Below are 21,847 nucleotides of genomic sequence, written 5' to 3' on the forward strand. Positions count from 1 at the left end.
TTTCCTTTCACCTATTTGGGTGTGCCAATGTATTATAGTAGGAGAAAAAATATTTTCTATAAAGAACTTTTGGATAAAGTCCAAAATAGATTGAGTTCCTGGACAGGAAAACTCTTATTTATAGAAGGAAGGACAACTTTGATAAAATGTGTCATGAATAGTATGCCTATTCATTTCTTATCAACATGTGACCCTCCAGCTGGAGTCATAGCCCAACTACACTGAATGTTTGCTAAATTCTTCTGGAGCGACTCAGTTGGAAACTCTAGTAAACACTTGGCAACTTGGACAACATTATGTCATCCATATGAAGAAGGTGGGGTGGGTTTCAGAAGTCTTCAAGATATATCTAACGCACTATTTGCAAAGCTATGGTGGAACATGAGAACTAAAGAATCATTGTGGAGAAGTTATATGAGCAACAAAAATTTGAAGAAACATCATGCAGTGGTGATACAAGCTAAGACAAGCACATATATCTGGAAGAAAATGATTAAATGCAGAGAAGAAGTAGAACCTGAAATTTGGTGGTCAATTAAGCAAGGTGGTTCTAATTTTTGGCTAGATAATTGGACATGTTTGGGTGCTCTATATAAAATTATTCCCCAAGAATTTGAGTACGACCAAATAGTTATTCTAGTCAAAGAAGTGGCAGAAACAGGTCATTGGAATGAACAAACTTTAAAATAATTACTTCCTCAAGATTTGGCAGATCACATTGTATAAAGAATCAGTCACACTGAAGAGTTTGATAAACCTTATTGGGAATTGGAATCTAGGGGAAATTTTACAGTAAGCACTGCATTCCAGAAAGTAAGACAAAAAAAAGAAGTTAACAAGGTGTACAACCTCATGTGGATCAAAGGCATGCCTATTAAAATCTATTTTTTCATGTGGAAATCTAAACTACATCTAGATGATACATTGAAGAAGTGGGGAATTCAATTCTCTTCAAGATGCTATTGTTGTGAAAATCCTAAAGTAGAAGACACTTCTCATGTATTCCTACACTCCCCCGTAGCTCAAATGGTATGGAAGCACTTCTATGGGCTAGTAGGAATCAACGTGGAGAACATGCATCTATCCCAAGTTATTAATTTATAGTGGGAGATCGATGCACATCACCAGATTAAGTATATATTTCAGGTTGTCCATTCTATCATAGTATGGGAGTTGTGGAAAAGGAGAAACACAATAAGACATGGGAATATAACAAGGTGATCTATCAAATTATGTATACATTGATTCAATTCATGAAAACTAGGAGGAGAAACTGCACGTACATCCCATACAAATGGGCAATGGTGGTAGAGGTTATTCACAACTATAATCCAACAATAAAGGTAACTAGAGTTATTTGGAGACCACCATATACTGGTTGGATTAAAGTAAATATTGATGTAGCATCAAAAAGAAACTTAGGAAGAAGCTCCTAGGGTTTCTGTGTGAGAAATAAGAAAGCGGATATCATACAAGCTCAGGCTAAGGAGATTGATGAACCTTTAAGTGCTAATACACAAGCAGAAACAACAACACTCTTACATGCTTTAAAGTACAAAAAGACATCACAACTAGACAAGGTGATTATAGAAATTGATTCTCTAGTACTTAAAAACATTGAGAGAGTGGAAATACCATGGAAAGTAGTGAATATTCTGTAGGAAATATGGAAGCTCATGCAAGGGAAAACATTGATTATATCACACATTTTTAGAGAAGGGAACAAACTAGCCAATTACCTAGCTAACCTAGCCCTATAGAAAGGGACAATTCGGGTGAACCGTTTTCAAGAATTAGAATCTCAAGGCAAGAGAATAGAGAACAATGATAAACTAGTGGTAACCTATCTAAGAATCAAACAATGCAGAAAATAAACATGTATTAGAAGCAGAGGAGGTGCATCAATGGAAATTTGTTCCTCAATTTCAAATCCTCAGAAAGGCGAATTATGAGGATCTGATTTTTACTAAAAATTTGCTCAATTTTGCAGGTACAAATATAAACAAAACATATCAAAATGGACAAAAGTAGAACAATAAGACATGGACATACATGCAATTACAAATGGTGAGCCACTACGGTAAACACAAAAAACAGACAACTCAAATAGAAGGGGCAACACTGACCAAATTGATGATTGAGCAGTGGTGGTATCAACATCATATGATGTTCATTCTACTTCTTAGAAATCAATGGAAATCAGTAAAATCCCAACAGAGAGAGCTCACCCAACAATCACAGGGATACGATATATAAACCAAACAAACAGAGTTCAGAACAACAAATAGTAACACAAAATGAAGGAAATCAAAAAGAGAGGATGAAGGATATACCTTGGTGGCAGGATCTCGGCATCAAGTTAGAAATGGTCCTTACCAGCACAAAATCGGTGAGGAGATGGCTGACTATAAAGTGTCTGGACAGTTCCAATTTCTAATTTCATTTTAGTTCTTTTAGAAATAGAATTTATTTGGTTTGTTTATTTATTTTATTTTTTTATTTATTTTTGTAGGGTCAATTTTGATCCATCTTTTGAACATTAGCCCAATGGGCATGAAATTAATAAATGGCTTGATGGCCAAAACGGGTTAAAAAAACAATTCTTCTTTGGATAATTTACATCAAAATTTCAGGAATTCTTTCCACAAATGTTGAAATTCATGCAGGAACTTAGAAATATAGATGATTCTTCTGCTATACTCTTTTATTCTTCTCTCTCTTTTCCACTTATATTTTATTTTTCCTCTCAAGGATTCTTTGTCTTAACAATTTTGTCAACCTGCAGGTTGTTACTGTTAGAGTTGTTGGAGGTTCTGACCTTGTCAAGATATTAGAGCAGCTTGGTAATACTTGTTAGCTTAACTATCATATATCCTAAACTTGGAGTTGGGATGAAGAAATGTGCTACCTCAACTTATTAGAGCTCATGTTTCTAGCTCAGTATCTAAAATTTCTTGTAGTATTAGGAAATATTTGAAGTGTGGAACGATGAGTTCACTAGCCATGAGCACTGAACTATCTTTTGATTTAAAAAATGAAAAGACCTTTCCACTAGAAAGGCATACGTAGTCTTATGGTTATAGCTCCATGTTACCTGTTGAAATGTACCTTTTTCTGCCCAACTTTAGTGCTAAACAATCTTTGAGGTCATGCATGTCCCTTGGTTCCCTATATGTGTCTATTAACTAACCTATCTAAAAGAATTTCTTGAGAATGATAACATTTTGATCTTCCTAATATTTGTGATGCAGTTACAAATGACTATGGTTATGTTTTCTCTGAAATCATCTTGTAGCACATAAAGATGGCAAGCTTATTGCGAACAGGTAATTTTACTGACTTGAATTTGATATCATATCTCTATAATATTGCTTGTGAGTGCATATTTACTTTGTGACGAAACAAAATCTTTAGATACTGTTTTTATCAACTAAAAACAACATCCTTGTTGCCACTACTTAAGCACTTCGTACCAAGTTTAAACTAGATAATAGTCTCATGAAATATGGAACTACCGAACAACTCTAAGAAATTTTCTTTCTTCCCATCTTCAATGTGCATCGCTTCTTTCGTTCTCCTTAGTTTTTAATTAGTAGGGTGATTTGTTATGAAATGACATAACTCCCGGTGTGCGTGCAGAGCTTGAAGCGATAAACTGGGGACGCGAAGCTTAAGGTTAGTCAATGTGTTTTTCTTATTTAACGAGGAAATGTTTTATTTTTGTAATAGTTCAAAGAGGGAAGCATACCCAACCAACTGCAGTTCAATAAAGGCTTAGTGATCCTTCTAATTATTTTTTGTTTAACTTATGGAAAATAATTTCATTGAAGTGATAAATTAGTCTCTCTGTAATATCTTTATCTCTAAGGTGAAGGATAATTTGCCCAAGAGCAAACAAGAGAGATTACTATGTAATTTGTACTTTTTTGAAAAACTACTCTGACGTGGTATTTCGTAAAGTTCGAAGAAATGTTTATGATAGTTTACGAAAATCTGAAAACCAAGTTATTACACATTCCCTAAAGAGTTAATTGTGTGTGTATGTTGCATATAATTGGGTGGGACTTAATGTTTATAGTTAGGTTCACCCAATTGAAGTATAAATGAGTTTATACATAGATGGCCAAGAAATATCTTGATGGGATGCAAATGATATGCAGGAATTTATAAACTTTACCCTCCATTACATTGCTGACTTGGATATTCCAATAAAGAGGTGAGCATATCAAAGTCTATGTTGCTTGGATCCTCCAAAAATGCCGCCGCACCCATGCCATTCTGCCAGATCCTCCAAAAATTGTTTTTGGAGGACCCGACACACACCCGACGACATTTTTGAAGGATCCAAGCAAACATAGATCAAAGGTTAAATTATCTACTTCGTTGTGGCAAACTTCTTAATCATTCTTCTTTGCAGAGGAACATTCATTGAGTTTAGAAGTGGCATGCTAAATGTCTCACCTATTGGGAGGAACTATAGTCAGGAAGAAAGGGATAAATTTGAAAAGTATGACAAGGTATAGATAATTTTTCTAGTATTGAATATATGTTTTGCATTAATGTACCTCCGATAGAATTTTTTTTCTATGATTTAAAGACAATTGAAACTATAATTGGGTACAGAAGATTCGGGAAACTATGGTATCAGTGCTCAGAGAAAAGTTTGCACATTTTAATCTCAACTTCTCCATTGGAGGACAAATTAATTTTGATGTAAGCATCCTTAAATCTATTCTTGTGCTCATTGACCGCTGAATGTTTTAAGTATATTACTGATAGATGATTTGGGGATCTTGGTCATGACATGTTTTTCCCCAAGGTTGGGACAAGACTTATTAGTTGAGATACCTTAAAGAATTTAATGAAATTCACTTTTTCGGAGACAAAACATACAAGGTAATCTTTAGTTACTGTCGTGCTTGAAGTTCTCTTTTCATGTTCGAACTGATATAAGAGTTGTGATTTTTATTGAATAGGGAGGAAATGACCATGAGATCTATGAGTCTGAGAGAACTGTGGGTCACACAGGTTTGCCTAAAACTTCATTCTTTTGATGTTTGAATAGTTATTCTCTTGCATAATTACTAAGGGAATCACATTACCTGCTATTTGTTTTCTTTTATCTTTTCCCAGTTACTAGCTCGGAGGAGACATTGAAACCATGTTCTTTTCTATTCCTCAACAAGGATAATAGAAGTTCTTGAGCTTGTTGTTGTTCGCTAATACACGATTGTATGCTTGTATTCTATGCATGACAAAAATGAATAATTGCAATAATTCTTGTATTGAATTTTCTCATCAAAATTATAACATGACTGTAGTACTTTTTCTTGAAATCCAAACTTTGCATCCAAATAGGTAGCTCAATAATAGTCTCTTTCAGTCGAGAAAGCTTCAAGAGAATTCAGTTGTGTATATTAAAGTTTCAGTCTTTTTTTTTAGCTAGACAGCATTCTGCTTCGTCAAATATACAATGAGATATACTGATGATATACCCTCTCATGAGTAGTCAGATGAATTTACCAGAACAGAGTAATTCATGGGATCGATAGGTGAGACTCGATTGTCATGAGTGCTGGCAATTCGAACTCTTTTTTCTTGTCATGGATTGTGGATTTGTCAGTGTTAAAATTTTTGTGACTGTTTTGAGTTTTCTTGTTGATTTTTCAAGAATCATCATTTACTTTTAAGAGAGTTTTGTTTTGTTTTCTCTATGATAATCCTTTTCATGAGAGGAGTTCTTTTCTTTAAATAACTCTTTTTTTTTACTCTCACCATAGCTATCTACAATGTAACAAGATTGGTACAATGGGTAATGAATTAGGATTGGTTCAAGTAATCAAGTTGTGAAACACCACTATTAGAAAAAGAATAATAACCCTATTGCCCACTAATTAATATAGACTTCAACCAAACAGATCCCTTAGAGCTAATTCATCATCCACCTGGAAGTGTATCCTTAATTGATGAAAACTTGTAACAAAGCTACCTCATAGGTCGTCAATAATGGTTGTTCGATTAACTTTTGGCATGATATTTGGATATCTTTTCTTAAATAGCATTAGAAGTTGTATTCAAGGTCCTCTAAATCGAGATGAGAAAAATATTAAGATCAAAGACCTTCTCATCAATGGGGTTTAGAATTTTAATAGATTATCCTTCTCCTTACCCCAGTACCTCATTTTTTTTCTATACACAATACTTATGTCCCTAGCACGAGATCCATTGATGATAAAATCGTGTGGCATCTAACTTCGGATGGTCTATTCACAACAAAATCTGCTTACACGTTCTTAGACTCCAAAGAGGATATCTTTTGAAAATTTAATAAGTTTTCTTAATTTCTTTCAAAAAATTAAGTGGCGACTCTCTTTGAAAATCGTTTTTTCTTTAAAACGTAAGTTAAATTGATTTTTGAAAATTAAAGTCTTTCTTTATTTTACGATAAAATAGAAATGACGACTCTACTGGAGATTTAATTAAGTTATAACCATAATTACTTGACTATTTGACTTTTTATTGATAATTGTTGAATTGTTTTATCTATGCTTTACTTGTTATAATTTCTATTAACTGTCATTTTGCATCCGTGGCATCTTTCGTCACCAGGACATTAAATGCAGTATATTAGAGAACAGTTTTGCGATACCGTAGGTGGTCTTTTTTATACATAACTCTTTACAGAATGACTAACAATTTATTAGTTAGTCATGCGTCCAATGGTTGTCATAGTTCTAGCCTAAGTTGTCTGCTTGAGTTCTCGGTCTTTCAAAAGTCATTCTTAGTCAACTAGCGTAGAGCAAAACCAAATCCCTCAATTTAGCGCATTTGAACTAGATGACCCAACATCCAAGGCGTGTTGGGCCCATTAGAAGCCCACCTTGTGTCTATTTGGCCCATTGGTCAATAAAAAGACAATCATTCCTATATGTTTAAATTTAAAGAATGTATACGTCGTTTGGCAAACCATTGTTTCTTGGGGTAGAGAGTTCTAATTGTTTGTTGTAGTCGAAGAAGGAGCTCTACAAGCTGCTATTCCATCCAAAAGCGTGGACATCCGAAGATGACAAGAAATCAAGGACAAATATTTTCTTTGGAAGCATAACTTAGGATTGTACCCCTGCGTAGGACTGATTATTCTCCCAATGAATGAAGATCTTTCTCGAGATGCATGAACATAACACTTCTTTGAGAACCGCAACAGATGATGACTTTTATGTGATGCATGAAGATAATGCTCCTTCTGACTGCTGAGTGCTCGTAACCTGCAACTGCTTAGTGCTCGCGACTCGCGCCTCGAAGGTCTGTGCTCATCGTCTCCATTCCTTCGTTTGTGGGGATTGTGCTTTCCGTGTTTGTTTTCACATTCCCTATTGGCTCATCAATTAACATATCCTCCTCTCGATTTTGTCCTTGATGTTGTTTATGAATCGACTGTTTTTTGAATATGGAGTGATGAGCATCCCCTTAAAGGACACTTCCCTGTCAATCTTGACCGTGTATCTGCTCTCTCGTGTGGTTTCCTCCATCTCGATTTCATTTTTTGTTGCCGCATCTTTGTTACAAATTATTCTAACTGACTTTTCTACCAATTATTGGCTTTTAAAAAATCAAATAAAAATAATACAACATATGCACTATTCCTAAATTAGTATCATCCTAAAACAGTAATTGTACCGAGTAAATCTAATGTATTACTTCGCATGTTCTTATTACTTGTATGGTTTCAAGGCCTCTGATAAAAATGTATCAACCATCAATAACATGTTTCTGATTTGCTGGTAGGTGTTACTGTTAGTTTGTAATCAGTAATGTCTTGTACGGCTAATTGTTGTTCTTCTTGTTTTTTTTTTACTTTTTTATCGTTCACACACTAGAGGTTGCAATAATGTTTTGTTAGTTTTCTAAATCTTTCGATTGCTGCAAATTTCTATGATGCCTACTGGTAGCTGGACTTTAGTTTGTAACAAACTCTATTTTAGGGCTGGACAAAAGTTTGTTGAATTTTCTAGTGTTGTTGTCTTGACTCTTGATAGTCTTTTTATTCTTATACTCGCCTAGTTTGTTAATGTTGTTGTCGGCTGGACTGCTTGGAAAAGAATTATCAGTTTTGTTTGAATATTTTAGTCAATCATATGGTATTTTGCAAGTTAAATGTTTGTTGAAATTTGAAGGCAAAAGCCAAACTATATGGCATAGATTGTTGGAGTCTGGAGAGTATTGTTGAGTGTTGATTGTTATAGAAGTTAATGTTGATTGTTGTATTATTTGAACAACACAACCACAAGCCACAACCTAAAGACCACTATTAATTAAATTTTGTTTAACCGAAAATCTAACCAAAATAAACAGAACCAAAATTGTAATAATCGCATTTATTTCATTCTGGTTTGGTTTCACATTTTTGCCAAACCAAAAATAGAAAAACTGAACCGAAATTTACAAATCGAATCGAACTGACCGAACACCCAGCCGTAAAAATGGACAAGTAAAAAATTAAAATTGGACAGGTAAAAAGGGACAGAGAGAGTAATAATTTAACATATAGTAAATATATACTCCCTCAGTCCTAATTTAAGTTTGACTAGGCACGAAGTTTAAGAAATAAAAAAAGTCTTTTGAATTTTATGATCTCAATAAAAGATGTGTATAGTCTTGTAGATCCTGTGTCATAAATTTATCATGTAGAATATTATAATTAGAAAACTTACAATATACAGACTTTTTTGGAGACAAACTAAAAAACGTAAAATACTTAAATTGAATCATATAATATTAATTACTCCCTTTGTTCACTTTTACTTGTCATATTTAGTTGACACACACATTAAAAAATAATAATCAACATAGTATTTTACTAGATTATTTCTAAAAATTAGTACTTAATATTTTGTATTAGATCTTGGAAAATAATAACTAATGCTAAAGGATAAAATATAGAAGAAAAATAATTATCTTTTCTTAATATTTTAAAAAGGACGATAAAAAAGAAAAATCTATTTTTAAATTAGTGGACAAGTAAGTGAACCGTATTAATTAACCATGGATAAATGACAATTTTTTTATTTTTTTGATCTCCAATCCAGTGTCCGATTCCATATTGGAGCCTGACTAAATCTAAATTCACAACAAAAAACCCCACATTATGAGTAAAGTACACCCTAACAAAGACAATTTCATACCCAAAAAGATTTAGGGCCGATTTGAAAAGCCACCTGGTAATTGAAATTAGTGTAATTACTAGAGTAGTAATTACCAGCAATTCACAGATTTGAAAATTGGAGAGTATAATTACCCTTGTCAATTACACACAAACCAAGTAATTACATAATCAACCAAACAGAACATACAATGTAATTACACCCAATTATATCAAATCCAATTACCAAAATGATTTTCCAAATAGATTCTTAAATCCGAAACATCTGATTAAGAATAAGAAGCACTTACTATTCCCAAATTTATAAGATTTTAGCAACATTATGACAAAAATGAATGAGTTGGAACAATATAATTGGATACTAGTTGAAAGAAACCACATAACAAATATTCAGACATATAGATCTTAAAAAATGCTAGTGGCACTCTTTGAGTAAAAACACCTCAACCCGGTATCCCAATATCCACACTATAAATTACTCAAAGGCAATTTGATCTCAGATCTGCATCCAATTCTCCGAGCCAATTTTTGTTGAGGTAAGCCAATAAATGCACAATAAAACAGTGAAAAATTGCTCACTTGAATGTCTCTTCTTCTTCAATCGGTGTAAATTTTGCATTTTTTGTAACTGATTTTGCTTCATTTTATCATCCTGTTGAATACTTTTTTTCTAGTGAGTACGCAATGTGTCACCGATCGTTGTGATGTACAAATGAGTACAACTATATATTGCGATTACATAATTGGATTTGTTTCATTTAATATTTGTGAAATCCAATGTATTGGTTCGCATTTGCTTCTTACTTGTATGGTTTCAAAAGCTCTTGTAAAAAATGTATCAACAATCAATAACATGCTTCTGATTTGCTGGTAGGTGTTACTGTTAGTGCTGATTGTTGATTTATTTGACCAACAACATAGCCACAAACCACTGTTAATTAAATTTGGTTAAATAAAAAACCAAACCGAAATAAACCCAATCGAAATTGTAATAACCGAACCAAATAGAATTTCTTTCAGTTTGGTTTGGTTTCACATTTTTGCCAAATCGAAATCCAAAAAACAAACCGACATTTACAAACCGAACCGAACCTACCGAACGCCCAATCCTATACCCAATAATTCTAAAACTTGGAAACTTCAAATGTGTCTTGTTTGTTGTTTCCTCTCTCACAATAATGGTCCCAAAAATCTGTATAGTTATACAAATGGGTGTTATTAGTTGTATTGTATTGTTAGTTTAGTAGTAATGTCTGTTTTGATTGTTATTTAAATTTTGTTATATCATATCGTTTGAATTCATATCAGATAACAAGGAAAAAACTTATTTTGTGTAACAACCGATTTGATATTAATTGTGTCATTACCTTAATAGTTTCTTCTCATTTTATTTTTAATTATCATTCCATCCATTTCAAAACAATTGAATTGTTGGAGTGTTTCACACCTTTAAAAAAAGAAGATTAGGATATAAATTAGATATTACTTTTCATTTTTGCCTTTATTAATTATTGTCAAATTACTCTTTAGAATAATTCAAAGCAATAAAAGTTTCTTGATCTCATTACGTAGAAAATTCAAATGAAAGAATACTCTAAAAGTAGTTTTGAAGATTGAACAATTAAGTTAATTTAAAATATGAAAAATGTTTTAACAATTCAATTATTTTGAAACGGGAATATTTAATAATTCTATTTATCCTTTACCTTATACCATAATACTTTACAACATACATATTCTCTTGTAGAATTATCATCAACATTACCTTACGTAACCACGAAAAGCGATTCAACCTATTCAAACTTAGTACAATACAATATATTACTATATATGACACATTATAAAAAAAGAATACGTTGCACAACCAACCACATAGACTCAACATATATTGGGACATAGATCTAAAAACTTAAGTGGGCAGCCTTTGAGTGAAAAGAACACAACCACACCACCAATCCCAATATCCACATTCGATCTCAAATTTGCGTTCGATTCTCCTAACTAATTTTTGCTGAGGTAAGCCAATGAATGCAAGCGGTGGAAAATTGCTCACTTGCACGTCTCTTCTTTAATCGGTGTAAATTTTGCATTTTCTGTAACTGATTTTGCTTTATTTTGTCTTCTTGTTGAATACTTCTTTCTAGTGAGTACGCAAAGTACCACCGCCCAATGTGTTGTACAAATCAGTACAACTATATATTGTGATTATATAATTTGATTTGTTTCATTTCATCTTTGTGAACTTTTGTATTGGATTTTATTTTGGTTTTATCAAGTGTAGCTGATAAGGGTGAATGTTTGGCCATTGAATGCATTGAAGAGTTGGTGAGAAGTATAGAAAGATAAAAATGGCTGCAAGGAAAACTGGTTTAATTGCTCTGTTTGATGTTGATGGAAATCTAGCAACACCCAAAAAGGTATAGTACGATTGCTCTTGGTTGTATTTGTTGCTTTAGTTTGATTGTTCCCTTTGTTTCTATTACTAAGGGTGTGTTCGGTATGCAAGTAACAAAAATATTATTTTAAAAGTATTTGTATATAATCGAACCAACATGAGGATATGGGTGGTGTTGTGAGATAGGGGTACAGAGGTGGGATGGTGATAAAGTGCGTTGGAGGACATAATCAATGTGCAATGCTAATTCTAGAACTTGTTTTCCCTACGTCCATTAGAACTTGCTTTAGGACCACTACCCATGAGATGTTTTGACAACAAATCCATTTGGGTCATCATCTTGGCCCTGTTTTGATCTCGCTCTTGGTCCTTTTTAATTTTTTCCTTGGTCATCCTAAAGGTTAAAGGAGACACTTGATCCTCTCTCGTATACCAAGCACGATTGAGTTTGGTCATGCCATCAAGACAAGTGGATGCAATTTCGAATGTCTGCTACATGATTCCCCCTTGGACAAGTTGATCTGCCACACCTTTGTTCACCGAATCTAGACTCTAATAGAAATGTTGTAACAAGACGTTTTTTGGGACTCTGTGAGTCGGACATTGCAGTAGCAATTTCTAGAATCGCAGCCAAGTCTCGTGGATCGATTTACCATCCAAGCGTTTGAAGACATCATCCTCGAAGGAGGAAACAACCTTATGTAGAACGCTTTCATAAGTTCATCCCAAGTGGTAATGGAGTCTCTTGGTAGGTTGGGTAACCACTTAGTTGCCTCCCCCATCAGTTAAAAAGGGAACAATTGAAGTCGAACAAACTCTTAGGAGATGTTCTTGAAAGAAAAAGGGCCACAAACGTCCACAAAATTTCGGATATGGTTATGGGGATCCTCATGAGCCAAGCCTCCAAACAACCCTTTCATTTGCAATAATTGCAACATCGTGCTTGTCACGTGGAACACAACATTTTCCTCGACCGGAGGCAATCGAATAACACCTACACAACCCAAATGTACTTCATTCACATTGTTTAAGTTTTCCGATGTCGTCATTGTGTCCCAGCTAACTGGAGTTGCTTCTGTTGAAACTCATTTCGTCACCTGCTCAAAGATAACAAACAAAAGTAAATAGGTTAACTATAACACAATAAGATCACAACCAACCTTCAATAAGAGAATTCTAAACACCAGTCCCCGCAGCAGCGTCATTTTTTTTATAAACTCTCAACTACACCTCATCTAATACTAGGTGTAGGCGATCGTAATCTAGTATAAACCTAACAAAGAGCTGCGGTCAATCCCACAGGGAGTGATACGGTAGATAATTCAATTAAGAAGTAAAGAGTGTGTTCTAACCGGTTATAGAAGTAGACATTATCAAAGCCAAGCAAAGTAAATTATAAGGATTGACAATGAATATCAGATGGGGGGGATTAGGTTTGTCAATTAACAACTATGAAAATTATGAAAATAGGGGAATAGATAAGTAGAGAGGGATTCTCGGGGATGTGATCGATTAAAGGCTAATTTCGCTATATGGGTTATTATAATTTACTAGCAATTATTGAATCTTAGTAGGTAGGCTAGACTATATATGCAATAGCTTTCTCTCGAACAACTATTACGATTCAAGCGAGTTGTCTCAAACCTCGACAAGCATAACATTATAAACATCCCAATACCTCAATTTTTCTACTCTCTCGAGCTAGATAGGTAGGATCGAATTAAGATTCACTCTCTCGAGCTGAACCCACTTAACCCAATCACTACAATCATCAATCGATAACCTTAATTCTAGAACCTCTTTCTCAAGCAAGCCCAGAATTCTAAGCTAGAATCACATTTGCAACTACAATTCATGAGTGAATACACATCTATCAATCAAACCCACTTCAACTCAACATTTAAATCAGTAAACAACAATACCCATAAGCTAATTAGAACAAATAATCACATGATCACACCCCTAAGAATGGGGTTTTAGCCACACATCATTAAAAGGACCATGTTACATCTAGGGGGTACCCATGGGTCGTGACAGAAACTAATTATGTTCCACCAAAGGCTTTGCCTCATTTGTATCAGTCCTTTTTGGTACAGGAATATGTCAATGATGACGATCTTGAAGAAGGAATTAGGGGTCTTTCTAAAGAAGGTGATGTTATGGTTGATGAGATGATTGAGTCATCAAGCATATGAGACGCCGAGCCAATGGAGAAAGTTCCTAATTGGACTTCCACTCCGCTTTTGGTCCCTCGTTCATCTTGATAGACAAAGATGAATTTTATGTTATTTCTAAAATCGGTGGTAGTCAGAATGAGGCCTGGAACCCATCTTTTATGTCATTTTTAATTAATTATGTTTTAATTTCCCTCGTAATGTTTTGAAAAAGGAAAAATGACTTATGGTCATGGCCATAGTTCGTATTTCCTTGTTTTCAATGAAATCCTCTTCTATCGCGAAAATTTATTTACTTACTTTAATTTTTCTATCCAACCGACTTTGTTATTGTTTCAGTCAAAATATTTTGTTTGTTAAACCTATCAATATCATATTATGCCACAAGATGAATGACCAAAATAAGGTAGATGAAGATGAGTTTGAAGAACATGACGAGGAGATCATGATTTTCGAACACCTTTTCAAAGAAATTGTGAATCTGGATGAGACAGAAATTGTGAATCTAGAAGAAAATGAATGTGTCAAAGAAACACGAATCAATGTCTATCTAATGGAAGCTCAGAAAAGAAAACTCATCAGTTTGCTTAGATAATACATTGCTTGATCATGTCGTAGTTGAGTATAGATATTCATCTCAAGTTGCCAATCGACGCAAATGCTATCAAGAGCTATTATATTTGAAGATTCAGAGTTTTTTTTAATTTCTTTCCATGTAATCACATCGTTTGTTTGTAATCATCGTATGTTCTGTAGTTAGAAAATTATCTCTTGTAATGAACTACGTCTGAACTAGATTCTCAAGAATGAGATACGTAGGCGGCATGTGTCGGCCTCGGTAACCCATTTATCCCTTATTAATGTTTTCTTTTGTACTTGAACTACGTTCGACCTGAATTCTCAAGAACGAGATACTTAGGTAGTCTGTATTGACCTCGATCGTTTCCTTATCAAAATTTCCTATTTCTATTAATCCTCGAAAGGGGAACTACATTTTCCATGATTCCTCCCTCAACAAAATACGTAGGCGCCACAACGACTCGGTCATATCTCCCGTAAGATTTCTATTTTTCTTTACAATAGAAACTGGGACATAATTTTTGAGAGGGACTCAAAAATTCTCAAAAAGAAGATCTCTCCAACAAGTCAATACTAAAGTTACGTTGAGAATTGTAAATGGGACAAAAATTTTAAGAAGATCTCAAAAATTCCATGATTCGTTCATCAATGGTTCAAGATACGCCAAGACAATTAACTGGACAAATTCTTTTGAGAATGACCTCAAAAATTTCATCACAGCTTCATTAGAGATTTAAGACAATTGTGAATAGCTCCACCATGATCAGAAGTTAACTTCAAGTGATCCCCAACGTTGTTTTAAGATAAGAAGACAACTTCAATAATCTTTGACATTTCAATAGTCAGATCGCCCAAACTTTAACAATCTTCAGAAACTTTCCAACAAGTTGTCTGAAAGATCTCGAAACATTAACCCCAAATGCGTTTACTAAGCTTGACGTGATATGATACTTGACAGTGACCTTTTCAATTACAGCTTTTTGAAAACCTTTTTCTTAAAGACTTTACCTGTATGTTTCAAATATTTTTGCATAAAATGTTTTGTCTTGTCTATCGAGAAGCAAGTGATCAGAGTGATCAACTGAAAATAGCAAGACAAGGAGAAAGCGATTAAAGAAGTGAACACATATTAGTTTATTTTGAAAAACTCACAATTTTTCTGTGGATGCAGGTCTATAAGATTGCCTCAAGTTCATCATATTCCTCCATTCAACGAATATGGAGAAGTCAAAAGGGCGAGGAGCTCCCCAAAATTGACAACTTTCATGTGGATGCAGGAAAGTCATTGAAGTTTTTCAGAAGAAAAAGAAAGAGTTCAGAATACGAGCAACAATACCTCGTTCAAATTCCCATCAAAACATGAGTCACAACAAAAACAAAGTGTTCAAAATAGGAATAAGTGAAAGCATCACTCTCAACATATACAAGCATCTTCAATGACACTAGATTATATTTTTCAGCATCAAGAACATTTGAAGAATATTCACGAATTCCGTCGATATAAGACGCGATAATGTGAACTACCCAGAAGACATCATTTTTACCATCCGGATGGACATTTCTACAGTACTATCAAATGAGATAATACCATCTCCCAGAGAGATATTTCTACAGTATTATCAAATGAGATAATACCATCACCCAGAGGGACATCATCGTCATTTCATCGATGAAATATCATCTTACTATGTAGCAGCAACATCCTATCAAAGGATCAACATCATACTGCCAATGGATCAACATTATCCTGTCAATGGATCATCAATAAAGAATCATCATCCTATCAATGGAGCATCAACGTCATCACCCAGAGGGAGCATTATCTTCGTGCATCACGGAAAAAGTCATCAACTGTTGCGGTTCTCAAGGAAGCATTATCTTCATGCATCATGAGAAAGATCTTCATACATCATGAGAAAAATCTTCATGCATCGCGGAAAAGTCATCATCTACTGCGATTCTCAAGGGAGCAAAATCTTTATGTATCGCGAGAAAAATCTTCATACGTCGCGGAAAAGTCATCACCTGTTGCAGTTCTCTCAATGGAGCATTATCTTCATGCATCGCGAAAAGTCATCGTTTGTTGCAGTTCTCAAGGGAGCATTATCTTTATGCATCGCAGAAAAGTCATCATCTGTTGCGGTTCTCAAGGAAGCATTATCTTCATACATCACAGAAAAATCATCATCGTCTGCGGTTCTCAAGAAAGTATTATCTTCACGCATCGCGAGAAAATTCAGGTATCACGAAAATATCATCATTCGCTGCATTACTCAAGGAACTATTATCTTCATGCATCACGAGAAAATCATCATCAATTGCGATTCTCAAGAACTATAAAAAAAATAGCATTTAGCAACGGATTTCAGCGACAATCAATATTTTGTCACTAAATAATGACGGATTAGCAACGGGAAACTCATTTGGTTGCTAAAATATCAAAAAAAATATTAGGATCTTCAAAAGCGACGGATTAGCGACAAAAATTCAAATTTATCATTAAAATTAGGCGCTAAAATTTGGAGCCTTTATTTGCCTACAGAAATAGCAACATACGATTGATGACAAAATTGATAATTTGTTAGTGACAGATTTAACGACGAACCAACTTGTCGCTAGTGTTATTTTATTTCTTGCTACAAATATTTTGGTCGTAGGCTAATTTCTCTTAAATCATAATGAAATATTTAGCGACAAAACGCATATCCGTCGCTAAAATCATCGGTAATTTTTACCCAAATTTTTTTAGGGCTCAAATATTTCCCTCTCAACTTAACACTTTTCCCTCATTTTGAGAGAGAGAGAGAGTGTGACAAAACTTCTCATCTCTTAGAGTGTGAGAATGAGAAAATCTTAAGTGTGAGAGTGAGAAGCGTCTCTCACACGGAGGACATCTAGCTGCTCCCCACCCACCTGCTTAGTGAGAAACCTTTTTGTTAAGTGAGTTTGTAGATCTTGGAAGAAGGTGAGTTAATTAAAGTTAAAAATTGAAATTTCACAAATTTGAGTAAGTATTCTCTCTATTTCAGCTCTATTTTGTTTGTCTTTTACTTGTAGAATAACAATTTAGCAATCATCTCTATTTTGTTTGTTATGTAAGCATTCCTTTTTTTTCCTATTTGTAACAATGATTTTGATGTTGTTATTCTTGTTTTTGTTTGCTTGTCATATGATTTTTTGAGTGGAGACCCATTTTGATTCATTCAATTGTATGGCTAATTTGACAATAGGTTTCTCTGATTCATTCTCTAAAAGTGAATATCCATATTTGAAGAATAGTTTAGTACTCTAACTTTTGATTTTTATCTTCAAATTTTCGAGTTTTGAATCCACCCCCTTTTTTATTTTTTCATTTTTACTTGCAGATCTATATGGTATCATGGGGTGCTCTTGATTTTTGAAGAGTTACTGATATGGATTGTTAGTTAGACCCAATAATAGTTATTTATGTAAATATTTCAACAAAAATACTACTCCTTCATTTCAATTTATGTGACACTCTTTGGGATATTGAGATTCAAACAAGTCTTTTATTAAGATGAATTTGAAATTAGAAATTTATAGTGGACATAACTGATAGGTTTATTTATTTTTGTATGTGAACAAATAAGTATAGGTATTTGAGTGGGAAAAAGGTAATGCACCCTACTTAATTAGAGATATAATAGTTAGTTATAGAAGAGGACTTGTTAGTATTGAAGAGTGTATTAAACTAAAGTTGTACATTTTAGATACTTACTTAACTTTTTGTTTTGTGTAGATTAATGTTTCACTTCGTTGTAATACATATTTGTTGTTTTTTCTTGTATCAATGACATGATTGCTTCATTGTTGCTGGTAATTAGGTGTTGTTGCTTGGACGCTGCGTCATCATTGCTGGAAATCAAGTGTTGCTGCTTGGACGCTGCTTCATCATTGCTGGAAACTTGTCGCTGCTACTTGGGCGCTACTTCATCGTTGCTGGAAACTTGTCGCTGTTGCTTAGACGCTTCTTCATCACTGTTGATTTATCAAAAGATAATTTTTTTCTACTTTCAACACTCAAACTTCATATTTCTTTGAAAATCAAAAGATATTTCTTTTTAACTCTTTCAATTTTCTTCATAGATTTGATAATTTTTTTTATAGATTTGGCTGAAACTCAAGGAAATTCAAGGTAAAATCTTTGAAGATTTGTTTAGGTAAAGTCTTTAAACTCAAGTAAATCTATTTTAATTATATGTTTCGTTGTATCTCTATTCTATATGCTTTTATGTTGAATTGTCGATGCCTCTTCTTTATGTGATTGTTGATGCCTTTCATTACCTTTTACATGAGTAATTGGTTGCATTGTCCAACTCTTGCAAATTTAAAAATTATGATTTAATATAGTAAACATTGCTGCTTAATATGTTCTGTATAACTACAACCTTTTTTCCTTCAGAACCAGTAGTATTAGAACTTCCTCGATTGTTCTGTAGTCTCTAATGGTATTGAGATGTTGAACTTTGGGTATGAGTGTTACAGAGGTGCAATTCAAAGATTTAAACATATCAGTAGTGTTGTGAGTATCTTGTGTTCTTTTTAGACTTGGTCCACTGCTCATTATGTCTCTTCTTACTACTGATAACACATGAGTTAATGATCCAAGTAATTACATATATCTCTTCTTACTCCTCAAATAGTTTAGGAGAATGGTGAACATTGATCATATGTACTTGCATCTACTTAAGATTCTCTCTGCGTGCTGAACCTTCGTTGTGACAAACGAAAATTTATTCATGTTTAATTTTTTTAAGTGGTGTTTTAGTATTATCGATTTCATTCAGATTCTTTCCATTCCTCTTGTCGGACTTGGTTTTCTCTATTCCCTTATGATGATTGACATGAAGCTTTTATAATTTGTTAAGTGGTTGAAAAATCGGATAGTTTCTTGCCCCTTTTGGCGACATCACTTCAAAAGGGAATGGAGATTTCTTGTGAACTCGATGTCTTGATTTTATATTGTTATTGTGTTTATTTTATACAAATCAAGATAAATTTCTCTATCTCAATCTAGCAAACATTTTTCACTTTTGAGCTTCATTGTTATTGTCTATATTGATTTTGATTGGAATAAGTTGCAGCTGCTTTCCCTTTATTTCTGTTTGTAGCTTCTATTATTTTCTATTACTAGCTCTGGAAATGTACTCTTGAAAGGTTAGGGGATAGTTATTGCTTCTCAAGAATGTAGTTAACTGGAGAAAGGAAACTAGAAATGGATACAAAAATCTACTGAAATGGATTAAATAAAAAGAGGGAGATCAGCCAAAGTAGTGTATTAGGAAATCTTCTAGAGTAACTTCCATAGTTCTCCTCTTGCTATATCAACAACTGATCCTCCACCAGGAATATTTGCAGCTCGTTTTGTAATTCCCAACATGTTGACACCCAATTTTGACCGACCTATAACCTTTTTGGAATGCTATTCGATTAAACGTGTTTTTAAAAAAACATATTTCGAGCTTAAAATCTTAGTTGATTTTGTCTAAAAATTGTTTTTAGTAAAGCTTGATTTATAAAAAATTATTGTATTTATTAATTAAATTATTTTATTTTTTACATTTATCGATAGTTCAACTCGGAATAATTACCTATTTAAATGTTTTAAGAAATTAGATGTGTATAATATCTATGGAAATATTTTAAAAGTGTAGTATTTTATATAATTGGATAGTAATTCCTAATTCTCCAAATCATTTAAATCTTAGCCTATTTTATTCTAATTCCTTTTAATTCTAGCCTATTCAAATCCAATTTCATTTTAATAGTAGTCATCCTTTTCATTTCAATTCTAGCCATGTTATTGCAATTTTAGCCATTCCAATTTCAATCTTCTAATCTGATTTTAAAACCTCTTCTTTAATCCAGCCGTCGATTTCTTTTATTTTAATCTCATCCTCTCATCTCGAAATCGATCAACAGCCCAGATCAAACCTACCCTCACTTCCTAATTTTAACCTAAAAGAACCTAACCTCTAAATTTTTTTCATTCCCCTCCCTCTCCAGCAGCCGCCTCTCTCTCTCTCCTTCCCATCCGTCTCCGGCGAAGATCGCCACCTCAAGAGGCAGCCATTGGACTCCATCTCTCTCCCCTCGCCTCTTCTCCGTTCTCTCCTTCTCCCTGGCCAGCAGCGAAGAGGGCGAAGCAAGCAGCTCCAGCTGCTCCGAGCAGCAACCACCAGCAGCCGCCAGTGACGAGAACAACAAACGCCGGCAGCCACCCCTCTCTCCCTCTCTTCGTCGCTTCTCTCTCCTTGCTCCATCGTCTTTCTCATCTCCAACAGCGAGCAGGACCAGCAGCAGCAGTTACGAATGAAAACAACAATCGAGCAGCCTCACGAGATTCTGGCGAAGTCAAAGTGCTGTAGTTTTCGTACAAGACGGATCTCGTCAGATCCGTCCGGGTTTGCCCTTGTTTAAATTACTACTCATTTTTAATGAATCTCCTTAATTTCATCTATATTGTTGAGATAAAATCAAAATAGTTGTCAGTCTTATTTTAAGTATGAATTGGTGTGATTCTTGTTTGAGTTAAGCAAATGATTTGATATTGATGCTCATGATTCACCTGCATTTGTTATAGCTTATTATTGTTTTGAGGGCCATTGAGTTATTCCATGAGTTCATTTTAAATTTGACTATTAACTTCTAATCATCTCATAATGCTTGTGCATCGATTATGTTTACTGTCTTCCTTTTATTTTGTTCCTGAATCTGCCTAATTATGACTTAATGTGCGGATGTTATTTGTAACGGCTAACATGTCATGGCATAGTAATTATTGATTCCTCTAATCACGCTAGATTTTGGATTGACTATTTCCTTACTTAGCTTGAATAAATTTTGTTTATGACCATTGGTGGTCTATTTTGTATATTCACAACTATATTGGGAGGTCACAAGGTAAGTATATTGCAGGAAGTTAAAATTTATTCGGTAATATTGTGTCAAATATATATCTGTCGGTTTTAGTGCTTTGAGTATATAAATTCATAAGTTATATATTGTAAAATATGTCTAAATGGATCTGTTGGTATTGATATCAAAGGTTTGATGTTGGTTTCATTGTGAGCAAATTGCCGGTAATAGCTTTATGACTTAATTATGTATGGCAAGTATATATTAAATATGTTAGCTTATCACTATTATAACTTATGGTGGGCTGTATCTTTTTGTCCTTTAAAGTAGTTGTCCACTTTGGCTTAATTGCATTAATTTATGCTAATTGATTCGTGCTACCTTAATTAAAATTGACCGATCCTAATTTGTTTATATTTGGTAAAATAATATTATTTTTAGCTCTCCATTATTTAAGGAAAATAATATTGCTCCTAATTTATTCTTCTTCCTTATTGTGTGCCTCTCTTTGCTATATTATTGATCCCTCCTCCCTTAATTCTTGTCCAAAATAGATTCTTACGTGTTTTATTTATGATAATTTAGTATTAGGTGGATATTTGACTTAGAAAATTAATATTTTTCTGTGCTGGCCATTGCTCTTGGCCTACTGCTTTATAA

General features: G+C 33.9%; 1 protein-coding gene and 1 pseudogene across 3 annotated transcripts in view; both read left to right on the forward strand.

The window, feature by feature from the left end:
* LOC125869300 (phosphomannomutase-like) overlaps positions 1 to 21,847 on the forward strand; it is a 99,062-nt gene that overhangs the window by 47,323 nt on the left and 29,892 nt on the right. The gene's annotated exons all lie outside the window — the stretch shown is intronic.
* On the forward strand, positions 1,302 to 5,204 carry LOC125868439 (phosphomannomutase-like; annotated as a pseudogene).

This window comes from Solanum stenotomum, chromosome 6 (assembly GCF_019186545.1).
Source record: "Solanum stenotomum isolate F172 chromosome 6, ASM1918654v1, whole genome shotgun sequence".
Classification (NCBI taxonomy): Eukaryota; Viridiplantae; Streptophyta; class Magnoliopsida; order Solanales; family Solanaceae; genus Solanum; species Solanum stenotomum.